A 14,005-nucleotide genomic window follows, 5' to 3' on the forward strand; every position below is an offset into this window, starting at 1 on the left:
GGTAAATTGTCATCACATAGCCTCTGTGCTGAACATTTGTCATTATTAGATTACAGTCAAGCCAAGGAGATCCTCAAACAGAGGGTCTTGGCCATTGAACATCAGAACGATTTAAGCTCCATCCCAGAGACCATAAGAGGGCACCTTGGTGACTTCAACCAGGAACCTGTTAACTATCTATTGTCCCTCTCTTTACTGAGCCATCAAAGGGTTTTCCTCAGAGTAAGATATGATGCCTTACCGTCAGCAGTCTTATTGGGAAGGTTTTTGAAAAACCCCTCTGGCCAGTTCTTTATGCCCCTGTGGCTCAGGTGATAGCCAGTGCAGTCTTATTTCTCCCTTGCTATTACGCTGTCCCAGCTGGACTGCTAAATTTTATGCCATACTCCTCCTGGCAGATAAGAAGCCTTCTACCACCTACAAGGTTGCCAAATTTTGAGCGGCTCCTCTTAAGATCTGTCAACAGCTAACCTCTAGTCCTTCTTTTTAGATATTACATAAAACTTCTATGTTGGTGTATTCTGTATGATTTACTTCTTATCTGAATGCAGTATCTATTTGTGTGTGTGTATATATAATTGATCAATGGTCATAATAAAGTATTTCAAGGCACTAGTCACACTATCAAAGTAATGTGGCAAACTATTCAACAGCAATCCTATTAAAACTGCCTCTGGCATGATTACTTCTTGAGCTTGCAGTTGCTTAGAAACATATTTCTAACATTTCATTTATGTGCTTGGACAGACTTTCTCTTTCTCCAAGTCTTTTATTGCTTCGTTTTCTTAGAAGATACACTTTGGAAACCACAGAGTTCTTTTTATATAATCCCTTCAGAGTTTCCCACACATTCTTTGCATTTTCTTTGTCTTTTAGATGCATTAAGATTGGGTCACTCACCACCAAGCAAATCATTCCTGATGCCTTTTCATCTCCTCTGTCCCATTCTTTCTGCTACTTTCCTGCATCCGCAGGATGCTGGGTGTGCAGAACACTGCCAAGTCCATGACTCTTTAGGAGCATCTCGACCTTGAAAGACCAGAGCTCATACTTAGGACCTTGCAACTTTTCAATCATTGGAATCCTTGTGCTGTCTCCATTTTCAAAGCTTTTCTCTTTGCTTTGCTTTCTATTTAACTTTCTAGGCTTTTTTCTTTTATTTACTGGCTTCTGGGCCCATAACCCTCTGTAGGGGAAGAATGGCAGTTCAGTGAGAAAGCACCAAAGCAAGAGGTCTTGTTTTGGATCCAAATCTCCCCCCCCCCCATCACCCAGATTCAATTTGTACTAAAATTTTCTGAATCAATTTGGGACCAAAAGGGGTTAAAAGAGTGGGGTGTGTGGTAGTGCCCAATGGGTGGAAGCTACCAACCAAATTTCAAACAAATTAGGCAAAGGGGTGATTTTAAAAGTATTTTTGAAGTTCATGTGTTCTTAAGCTTTCCCCCACAGGAATAATGGGGATTTCCGCAACCTTGTAACTCCATGTGGGGGCTACCAGGGTAGCCCAAAGCGGGTTGTGGTGGGTGATAGTGCCCAATAGGTGCAAGGAAGATACCACCCAGATTTCAAATAAATTGGGCAAACTGGTAATTTTTAACAATTGTTTGGAGTTGGCATATCTTTGTGACAGATTCAGGGCAGAGAAGGGGTTCGGGGGGCAGAAGAATGGGTTGAGAGGTAGTCCCCAATGGGTGCCTGCTACCACCCAGATTTCAAATAAATTGATGAAAGGGGTGATTTTTACATTTTTTTTGAAGTTGGTGCTTTTCCCATAGGGAATAATGGGGATTTCAGCAGTCCCACAACTCCACTTGGGGGGCACCAGCCCCACGGGGCACTGGGTTTTGTTGTTTTCAATCCCTGAGGTGTTCTGAGAGTAGATTCTCTGGTAGGAAATGAGAGTTGATTCTTTCTAAATTCATTCATCATTTTTGAACCAAAGAAGATTATGAACAAAGATGAGCAGTGATAGTGGTCTGTATTTTAAGAAGGCTGCAGCTTTTGGATTATGACAAAAGATGTTTTGTTAAGTTTTCCAATAAACTATTAAGTTTTACACTTGAAGGTACATGGCATATTTGTTTTGGATGTGGAAATGCATTAATGAACATGTAATGTGTATTCACATTAGTCATTCCATACAGAAACTCATTAGGCATGTGCTCAGCAAATATAGCCAGGAAAAATCTGTTTATGCATAATGTGCCAACCTTAATTGTAAATAATGCAACATTTTGTTTTTTGTTTTTTAACCCAAATCTAAACATTGCGCAATGGATATCTTCTCCATATCAATAATGTTGGAATACTTCCCCCCCCAATTTAATACAATTAAGCTGTATTTCCCTATTAAGCAAACAATACACTATTTAACTGCCCAAAGCACAACTTAATCATGAGTTCATACTGAGAGGTTAATGGATCTAATAAAATATTATAGGCATCTTTTCCAAGTTTAAGGAATACATTAATTAGGAATTACCACTATCACTCACCTACACTTTCCCAGTCAAATGTGAAAATATTATTACTGAGCCACAAAAGAAAAATAAGGGGGGAAACCCACCGTTATTTGAACTCATCACCTTGGCAAAATGTCCTATAAATTGCAGAATTATTTAGAATGTCACAGAAGGATAAGAAATGGAAGCTAATGATCACATCCAAAGTTGTATTTGGAACATCTAAATTATAGAACTATATTTCCTGAAGTTAGGCCTGCATAACTTATTTGCTTGAAATGCCCATGGTGGCTTTTCCTAATGAACACTGAACCACAGACAGGAGCTTTAATCATGCCTTTCCTCCTCTCCCTCATATTCTGCTGACCATTGCTCCCTGTCAACTCCTGCTATCATACCTGTTTATGGAGCTGCAAGGAAGACGGGCTGGCAAATTTAAGAAGGTTCCTTATGGGGCCAAGGTGTGCCCATGTGGAGCTGGGGTTGTTGGGTCTTCTTTTCATGTTCTATTGTACTGCCCATATTACAAGAGATGCTCAGGCTTGATTAATTTTACCATTGCTGTCAAAATATCCAGGGCACTCAGGTGTTTTCTATTTGGAAATTTTATTATCTGATAATAAATATACCATTTCTCTAAATGTTGCAAAATATTGTTTTGCTGTCTGCAAGCTTTGTCCAGAGTTAGTGGGATTGTCGTTATTTTAAGCTTCCTTATAGTTTCAGATGATTGTTTGGCATCTATTGCCGTTATTATTGTCTGGTTAGTGACGTATTTTTAAAATAATACTATATGATCTTTGATCATAAATAAATCTGTCTGGAAGACGGGCTAGCTGGCTAATGAATGTGCAAGACTGCAGAAGGAATTCTCATGATCCTGTTAAAACTGCAATGGTCTGGCAAAGCTAAATATAAGACAAGGAATGCATCTGAATGGGGAAGAATGTTTTAGGTATGAAAGAGTATTCTGACCAAAAGAACCATTAGGCAATGAAATGAAAAAGCAAGATAGACTATGGTCTATTAACATTATTAATATTGCTGGATTAAGTAATGGGGGGAGGGGGGAAAGGGAGAGTGATAAGAGTATGAAAGGTGATACCTGATTAACACATGTAACAACTGGAATAAGAGCGAGAATCTGATAACCTCACCAGCCTAAGAAATTTTGAACATTCCTAGCATTCTTAAAAATGGTTAGACAGTGGTTTGTTTGTTTGTTTTTTAAATTAAATAAATTGTGTGTTGAATCGTGCATTCAGGCTGGTAGGCATTTAGCAAAGACTGACACATTGCTACAAACTATATACAGCAGTAAAATATTCATGAAGTGTTTAAAGTATCTGCAGCCCAGGGAGTGAAATGCAGCCCATTTTTTTAATGGGACATAACAAAAGAAACCCAAACACTTTTTGATATGAATGAATAACCATAGTAGCCATCCACACTGAGCTGATACAGCTGCTCCAAATTTTTAGGATTAAATTCTTATTTTCCTACCCTAGTGGCACTGAAGATACAATACATTTTTCCACTATGTATTTATGAAGTATTTATTTATCATGTATTTAAGAAGGAATGGAGAGTATTTAGTTAATAGTAGTTACATTGAAGGTTAATAAAAGTTACATTGAAGTAGTTACATGCCCTCACCAGGCTTCTAAGTATAAAGAAATTAGAAATAATCACACAATCTGCCTTTCTGTGTATAAAATCATATTTTACCTTTACATTTATCAATATGTTCCAAAATTCCTAACAAAAAGCTCAGAACAACTCATCACTGCAATGCACAAATAATGATAGTGGAGGAAAACCCCAACAAACTTACTAATTGTAAGCCACCCAGAGACGCAAGTTATGGGCGGTATTGATTGATTGATTACATGCAATCAAGTCGGTGTCGACCCTTAGTGACCACATAGATAGATTCTCTTCAGGATGATCTGTCTTCAACTTGGCCTTTAAGGTCTCTCAGTGGTGCATTCATTGCTGTCGTAATCGAGTCCATCCACCTTGCTGCTGGTCGTCATCTTCTTCTCTTTCCTTCAACGTTTCCCAGCATTATGGACTTCTCAAGGGAGCTGGATCTTCGCATAATTGGTCCAAAGTATAATAGTTTGAGCCTGGTCATTTGTGCCTCAGTGAAAATTCTAGATTGATTTGTTCTATGATCCATTTGTTTGTTTTCCTGGCATCAAAATTCTTCTCCAGGACCAAAAGCATCAATGCTTTTTCTATCTTGCTTCTTCAAAGTCCAGCTTTCGCATCTATAGCGTGTTACTGGGAAAACCATGGTCCGAACAATTCTATTCTTTGTAGGTGTAGACACGTCACAGCATCTAAATATCCTTTCCTTCATTGCAACCCTACCAAGTGCCAGTCTGAGGTGTATTTCTTGACTGCTGGATCTTTTACTGTTGATGGTTGATCCTAAAAGGCAGAAGCCACCCACCACTTCAATGTCTTCACTGTCAATTCTGAGGCCGGTTGCTGTACCCATTGTCATTAGTTTAGTCTTCTTTACATTTAGTTGTAGTTCCATTTTTCCTCTGTAATCCTTGACTTTCATGACAAGAGCTTGCAGATCATCCGCATTCTCCGTTATCATAGTGGTGTCATCAGCATAGAGCACGTTATTGATATTTCTTCCCCCAACTTTAAAACCACGCTCATCTTCTTCCAATCCAGCTTCTGTCCGTATATGTTAAGCATATAAATTGAATAAAAAAGGAGAAAGTAGTCAGCCTTGTCTTACTCCTTTGCCAATCTGGAACTAGTCTGTTTCACCATGTTCCATCTGGACTGTGGCTTCCTGCCCTGTGTATAGGTTTCTTATGAGAACGAGGTGTTCTGGGATGCCCATTTTCCTAAGTTGTGATATTCCACAACTTGACATGGTCAACACAATCGAAGGCTTTTCTCTAGTCAATAAAGCACATATTGACTTATTTCTGGTATTCTTTGGCATGCTCAATTATCCAGAGAATTATCCAGTACATTCTCAAGATCATATCGTGGGAGCTGGATAGCTTTGTTTTTCTGCATTAGCTTGACTTGGAACTTGCACATGAGCAGTTCATGATCTCCCCCAGCCATATTTTTGCTGTTACAACTGAGCTCTTCTACCTCCTTGCACCAATAATCTAATCAATTTGATTAATGTGTATTCCATCTGGTGATGTCCATGTGTATAGGCGCTGCTTTGGTTGTTTGAAGAATGTGTTAGCAATGAAGAGATCATTGGCTTGGCAGAAACTAATAAGTTGGTATCCTGCTTTGCTTCTGTTTCCTAGGCCATATAGGCCGACTGTGTTTTATTATTATTATAATTATTATTTATGTATTTACATAGTCAGACAGGTGTTATTGACTGGTTTGTTTTATCCAGACATCGAGTCTTGACCAAGGACCTGGAATGGCTGGATTTTATTGTCAATGTTGTTGCTGTTGTTATAGATATCGTCGCAGAATATAGGCTGTTCCCAGTAAAGTTGCTTTTTGTAATTGGCTGATGGTGATTTCTGTGGCCCCTATGGTGTTGAGGTGCTCTTCAAGTTGTTTTGGTATTGCACCCAGGGCACCAATTACCACTGGGATTATTTTGGTCTTTTTCTGCCACAGCCTTTCAATTTCAATTTGTAGATCTATGTATTTTGTGATTTTTTCCTATTTCTTTTTCTTCTATTCTGCTATCCCCTGGTATTGCTATGTCGATTATTTTCACTTGTTTTTCTTTCTTCTCAACTACAGTTATATCTGATGTACTGTGTGGTAGATGTTTGTCTGTTTGTAGTCAGAAGTCCCATAATATTTTTACATCTTCATTTTCTACAACTTTTTCGATTTTATGGTCCCACCAATTTTTGGCTACAGGTAGCTTGTATTTTTTGCAGATGTTCCAGTGTATCATTATTATTATTATTACATTTATATCCCGCTCTTCCTCCAAGGAGCCCAGAGTGGTGTACTACATACTTAAGTTTCTCCTCACAACAACCCTGTGAAGTAGGTTAGGCTGAGAGAGAAGTGACTGGCCCAGAGTCACCCAGCTAGTATCATGGCTGAATAGGGATTTGAACTCGGGTCTCCCCGGTCCCTTTTCTAACTTTGGCATTCCAGTCTCCAACCACCATCTTGCTTGCATGTTCTGTCAATTTCAGACTGAACTTGAGCATAAAATTCATCAACTTCCTTTTCTTCTGTGTCAGTTGTTGGAGCATAGACTTGAAGAACTGTCATGTTAAAGGGTTGTCCACGAAATCTAACTGATATTAGTCGGTCACTGACCGCATTGTATCTCAGTACTGTCATTGCTATATCCTTCGTGACTATGAAAGCAACACTGTTCCTTTGGTTTTTGTGTCTTGAGTAGTAAACTCAGGAAACAAGTTTACAGGATACGATATGTTCTTTATCAAAAGTAAAAATCTGCTATGCTAAATTACTTGAGAAGTTCTCAGTAGTAGAAGGGGTATACAATATCTGTGGTTTCTCCACATCAATCGAAAACCCTGAAGAGGTTGTGCATGTGTGTGTGTGTGTATACAACTACCATGACAACAATAATCTTGCAAGATAGGGCAGAAAAATATTTTGGGCTGAAATTGTGGAAGGAAAGTCAGTCCTGTCCACAAAGCTAAACATGTGCATTATTTTCGACAGAAATGTATTTGATCAACAGACACATTCATGCCTGTTCTACTTGCATTTTGCAAGGAGTACTTCCTTGATTTTTCTTCTCAGCTGCAACTAAGCTCATAGGCATCTTGGGTCACAGCAAAATGTCATGTATCAGTAAATGTCAGATGCTGATAAACCTGACATCTGTCTCTAAAATATAGGTCTAATAACTTGACAGATTTGCAGCAATTTTTTCACATATTTTTCAAGTTCAATGCAATGCAAAGGCAGGCTTTCTAGAATAAGACATCAAAATTTTGTCGTTCTGGTATTATCACTTCACTGAGTGTGCTAAAATAAAGAGCCTCCACTGTTTTCTATTGATAAATGCTTCTTTAAAGCAAGTAGACTGTTCTAGCCCAGTATGTTATAAGTTCATTTATCTAACTGTACCAATATACAATTTCATATGTGTGTCTGTAAAAACAAGCAATATTTTTTTTTTTTTACATTTATATCCTGCTCTGCCTCCAAAGAGCCCAGAATGGTGTACATTGTTATGTTGATTCTCCTAACAACCCTCTGAGCTAGGTTAGGCTGAGAGATAAGTGACTGGACCAGAGTCACCCAGCAAGTTATGCATCACAAGGTGTCATATACAGTAACTGTTTCCAAAAATAGGAAATGTAACATCTGAAAGGAACTGATCTCTCTGCCCATATCAGTCAGAAAGCATCATCTGAACACAATCTGGATGTATTCCTACAAATAAAGATGGGGATACATAGTTTTGTCCAAAAGGTCTTCAGACCTTGACTTTGGATCAATTTCTGGGGTCAAATAGAACCAACAGCAATGAAAACAGTTTATAAAACCTCTATGTAAGTCTTCCACCGCACCACGTTGCATGTGTTCCTCAACTATGATGAGATTTGAAATACCATGTGGTTCTGTTAATTTGACTTGGTAGGTTGCAGAACTGGATGCTAGGTATTCATAGGTTGTGGAGCATATTAACCATATCTCTAGCTGCACATTTAAGATTACTGCATTACTGACTGCTTAGGACAGCCTTCTAATCTAAAACAGGTAATCAACAGTTTAAAAGAAGAGGGACACACAACATAGACATAAACCCTGAGCCCTGCAACAAGCCCAGGTGCCCACGCTGTCCCCATATCCATCACTTTTACTGGTCCTAATAATATCAAGGGCTCACTGACTTGCTCATCCTCCAACATGATAAAGCTATTAACCTGCCCTTCTGCTGTCTACCCAGGCCAAATAAGCCAATGTCTACCCCAAATAATAAACTGACATAAATCCAGCATCAGATTAAGCATGGCAATGTTCTGAAACGAATGGGAACACATTTCAATGTTCAATTTCAGTGTCTTAGGGTACCCTGCTGCTAATTTAAAAGCTGCCATTATTCAGCAACATAACTTTTTTTTAAAAAAAAAAGGCTCCAGCATTATTATATGGCTGCATAAGAATGTATCAAGAAGTTTGATTCCATTTTTAGGCATTCAAGAAGATAGTTTTCTGTCTCACTGCAGATGATGTTAATTAACATAGCAAAGCTAGAATGATTTAAGTTGTTGCCAATTACTGCTGTTAATGGTCACTATGCTTACTTGTGTACATTTAAGCTTTACATAGAATTGTCACAGATAGGATATGATCCAAGTTGTGCTAAGCCCTGGGACAAATCCCTAGGGTGGGCTCCAGACTTTCTCTCACTCTACTGTGCACTGGGCATCCACTAGGGGTGTGTGAGCAGGTTCGCATCGAGCCAGCCAATTTGGCTGGTCTAAGTTCAAACCAGACCGCCTTACAAATAAAGGGGGCATCCCCTAAATCTACCTAAAGGCCAGGTACTCCCTAAAGTACCTGGGAGGGGGGTACTGAGATAAAGTAGCCTCCGTACTTTTAGTGGAGGGCATGGGATAGGCAATAGAGAAGCATCTGAGGTGTTGGTGATGCAAATGGCCTCTGCACATGTACAGAGATTATGAAAATGGCCTCTGCACACACACAGAGGTTCAAACTGGGCTGCAGCTGGCCCAGGATGTCATTTGGGAGGCTGGTGGGGGATTGGACTAGCCACTGCCCCCTACTGCCTCCAATGCTTCTCCACCATCCACTGTCTCTGCCACTTATACTGTGGCATCTGTTAAAAGGTATAGAAACCGCTTGCTCCCCCCCATTCTTTTAGAGATGCCTATTTTAAAGGGGAATCCTCAAGGATAACTGAGCTGGTCCGCAAGCCTGTTCGGACCAGCTCATGGGTGGAAGCGAGCCAGACCTGGTTCAACGGAACCCAGAACTAGACCAGGCTGGGGCAGTTCAAATCCTGGAGATTCCATCTTAGGAGATGGAATCAAACGCGGCCTTAAGATTAATGAAGGCAGTGTAAAGGGAGGCCTAATTGCTGGAAGAATATTTTTCAACGAGGTGTTAAAGCTCCAGACATTGATTGGTCGTGGATCTACCCTCCCTAATGCCAGCTTGCTCCTCTGCAAGCAGATTTTCTTGGTCTAACCAGTCCTTAAGTTTCCCATGTAGATGCTTGACATAGAGCTTGCCGATGGTATTGAGCAGGCTGACGAGCCTATAGTTGGCTGGGTGATCCTTTCCTCCCTTTTTGAATGTGGGGACAATGACCACCAGTACCTAGTCTTTGGAATACAGCCATGAGAATCAATATAAGTAAAATGTGAGGCCAAGACTGGAGCCCACCACTGTATATTATTATTTATTATTATATTAAACAGGTGGGGGAGGTGCTCGGACACCAAGCAGAGTGGAGGGAGCTGATGTTAGGAGGTATGGTCATCCAGCCCCAGCCTGGCATTGAAGCCACCACTCCAAACACTACCAGTGCTTCAGGATTGGCCAGCGCAAGGCCCTCTGTATTATCTTCGAGTTCCACCCATACAGTGCTGATTTCGGGTTTTCGACACTGTGGCGGGAGGTACATATTGATGATCAGTGATGAACTGGGCCCCAGATGAATTACAATAGCCATAGCAGTTTGTTTAAGTGGGGTGGGGGCTTGATGTTGTTACACACAGGGAAGTGGAGACTAATGTCACCTTTAAGTCTCCCTCAGCCTACCCCAGGGACCTCCCCCACTTTGTATGAGTGGTATCCATTTAGAGTAAGGTCATCAGCAGTTCAGGCTTCCTGCACCAGGATTATATTGAATTGGGAGAGAAAGTTGTTGGAATCTGCATCTCTGAAATGGAACCACCCAGCCACATTCCATGACAGGACATAGATCTTATGCTGGTCTGTGGGATAGCACAGGGATGAGGTGGTAGTTAAATTCTGGGTGGGAGAACTCCATATGGGAGTCAAAAAATATCTGGTGGCTAAGTTGGGGAACTGCGGCTCTTGCCGAGATGGGGAGGGAAGGGGGGCATCTGCTGGTACCCGCTCTTCTGACCTGGGGGGCACAGGGGAGTCACTTGGTTGATCCAGTACTTCCTTGCAAGAAGTCTGTTGTCGAGTCCAGTCCAAGGAGGTCAGCGGGGAGACCTGAGTGATCACTGGCTCGGGTAGGCTGCCTTGGGCACTCAGCTCACCAATGTTCTCTAGAAGAGGGTCATTGTCCAAGGATATGCTAGTTCCCAGACCCTGTAAGGTGGTGGTCTCTTCCACAGATTCAAGGCCTTGGGTGGGACATGCACACACACACCCTGCAACTGATAAAATATTGCATACATCTGATAAAGTGAACTCTGGTCCCAAAAAGTATACTGTATGATAAAAGAGTCCAGTTCCCGACTTTACAAAGACAAAAAAAAAACACCCTACCATAATTGTTTTGTTTTTGTACTGAAAAGGGGTTGATGGCAATAATTCTAACATGCAACATACTTTTATAAATGCATACACCATGCACTCCACATCAAACATATGCATGCCCAGAGAACACGTGTCTTTCCCCCCTCCTGGCACTCAGGGGCACCTCTTTCTAATAGCGTTTACTAGTTTAAACTAGTATGTCTAGTGTGTTAATGATTTGTGAAAGGTGTCCATGAGTGAAGAATGTGTGCACTCACAGCACATGCACACCCTTATTGGGAGTGATGGGCCAGACGGACGAAGTATCATCTGAACTCTTTTGATGTTTGCCATCTGACCTTTTCATAGGTTGCAAATAATTCAGGCTATAAATCTCAAACAGAGGATCAAACACATTTTTCAAAGCAAACTGAAATAATAATTATTTTTTAAGCCTAGTCCAGGAATTAGAGAAAATCCTCTATATTAATGGAAAACATAATACAATACATTCCAGATGACTTGGTAGAGGGGAAAATGCATTTAGATATTTGGAGTTGTTTAATTAACAGATTTTAACAAAAATTAAATTTCACAAAAGGGAAAAGAGAGTAAATTTATTTTATGACCGCTACTGAGAACAGCAAGTCAATTGTGTGCCTTGACTAATCAGGTGTTAGATGTGATCATCTCAACACTGCAGAGAAGAGAACATAAGGCCCCAATTTTCCAGAGTGGAACATAATACTTTGAATTACTGAGCCTCAAATATTTAGAAAATGAAGGATAGGGAAGAGGAGATGGGAGACCAAACACAAAAAGGATAAGATGGGAAGGGAAAAGGGGGGGGGGAATCAAACACTGGTAGATTTCCCAGTCACTGAGCATAACTCTTTGGCCACATTAGCACATAATGTGACCTGAGCCATTTTGGAAGGGCGGTATATAAATCAAATCAAATCAAATCAAATCAATAATGTGAAATTAGAGGTTGCCGAACCCACGGTTAATTTTTCTAACCATGAATCTCATTGCACGCATTGGTCCAAATGCTGTCCAGCAATCTCAGTATTCAGGGCAGGGGAGCCCTTCCCTATTCCTGGTCCATAAAGGCGGCACCCAGCAAGCTCTGTAGTGCTCATGTCGCCAGAACGTGGGCAAGGTGTCAGCACATCTCCAGGGTGGCAGTTATTGACCATGATCTTCAAGAAGAAATGGGGGGCTGAGCACGATGAGGCCTTTTCAGAATGAGCCAACTGCTCATGGCAGGGAAATGGCATTCTCCTAACAGCAATTACACCACCATCCTTGTAAGAGTTGGTAACAAAACAGTCTCGCACAAGCACTGGCAATGGGGGGATGCAGAGGGGCACTCTGGGAAGGGATCATGACCACTTCTTAGGAAGCCGTTATAAAATATATAACTTATCCCTGCAATCCGGATCTGTATCAGAGAACTGGAAAGTAGCCAATGTAACACTGATTTCCAAAAAGGGATCCAGGGGCAATCCAGGAAATTACAGGCCAGTTAGCTCAACGTCCATTCCAGGCAAATTGATGGAAAGCATCCCCAAGGATAAAATTGTAAAGCACATAGAAAAACAGGCCCTGCTGGGAGAGAATCAGCATGGCTTCTGCAAAGGTAAGTCTTTCCTCACAAATCTTTTGGAGTTCTCTGAGAGTGTCAACAAGTGTGTGGATCAAGGTGATCCAGTTGACATAGTATAACTGGACTTCCAAAAAGCTTTTGACAAAGTTCCTCAACAAAGACTCCTGAGAAAACTTAGCAGTCATGGGATAAGGGGACAAGTACATGTGTGGATTGCTAACTGGTTGAAAGACAGGAAACAGAGGGTAGGGATAAATTGAGTTTTTACAATGGAGGGAAATAAGAAGTGGGGTCTCCCAGGGATCTGTACTGGGACCGGTGCTTTTTCATTTATTCATAAATGATCTAGAAGTAGGGGTAAGCAGCGAGGTGGCCAAATTCGTAGATGATACGAAACTCTTCCGGGTAGTGAAATCCAAAACGCATTGTGAGGAACTCCAAAAGAATCTCTCCAAATGGGGTGAGTGGGCGGCAAAATGGCAAATGCGGTTCATTGTTGGCAAATGTAAAGCGATGCACATTGGGATGAAAAATGCCAATTTCAAGTATATGTTGATGGAATCTGAGCTGTCGATGACTGACCAGGAGAGAGATTTTGGGGTTGTGGTGGACAGCTAGTTGAAAGTGTCGACTCAATGTGCAGCAGATATGAAAAAGGCCAATTCCATGCTGGGGATCATTAGGAAGGGGATTGAAAATAAAATGGCTAATATTATAATGCCCTTATAAAAAACTATGGTGCAGCCACACTTGGAAAAGGTGCAGAAGAGGGCAACCAAGATGATCAGGGGCCTAGAGCACTTTTCTTATGAGGCAAGGCTACAACACCCGGGGCTATTTAGTTAGTTTAGAAAAAAGACGACTGCGGGGAGACATGATAGAGGTCTATAAAATCATGCATGGTGTGGAGAAAGTGGATAGAGAGAAATTCTTTTCCCTCTCACATAACACTAGAACCAGGGGTCATCCCATGAAATTGATTTCATCCTATGAAATTGACACTATCAAAGAACTCCAGAAACAGAGGTACTTTTTCACACAATGCATAATCAACATGTGGAATTCTCTGCCACAAGATGTGGTGACAGCCAAAAACCTGGATGGCTTTAAGAGGGATTTGGATAAGTTCATGGAAGAGAGGTCTATCAATGGCTACTAGTTGGAGGGCTAAAGACCACCTCCAGCCTCAAAGACAGGATGCCTCTGAGTACTAGTTCCAGGGGAGTAACAGCAGGAGAGAGGGCATTCCCTCAACTCCTGCCTGTAGGTTTCTAGCGGCATCTGGTGGGCCACTGTGTGAAACCGGATGCTGGACTAGATGGGCCTTGGGCCATCCATTTGAATCCATTTTCTTCTGTTCGTATGCAATACGTATATGAGGGAAGGCAACGGATCCTAAGGTCTGCCCCACTGTGACCAAGCATGCTTTTGCGATGGCTCACTTCCATCTTCATGGAGGCCAAGCCACATTCCTGCTCCCCTGGCAGTTTGGGGACTTGCACTCTCATGAGAG

The 14,005-nt window shown here is 41.2% G+C and overlaps 1 protein-coding gene across 19 annotated transcripts in view; it reads right to left on the reverse strand.

Moving 5' to 3' along the window:
* Positions 1-14,005, reverse strand: part of INPP4B (inositol polyphosphate-4-phosphatase type II B) — a 461,921-nt gene that overhangs the window by 242,133 nt on the left and 205,783 nt on the right. The window lies entirely within an intron of this gene.

The sequence above is a fragment of the Hemicordylus capensis genome, chromosome 5 (assembly GCF_027244095.1).
Source record: "Hemicordylus capensis ecotype Gifberg chromosome 5, rHemCap1.1.pri, whole genome shotgun sequence".
Lineage (NCBI taxonomy): Eukaryota > Metazoa > Chordata > Lepidosauria > Squamata > Cordylidae > Hemicordylus > Hemicordylus capensis.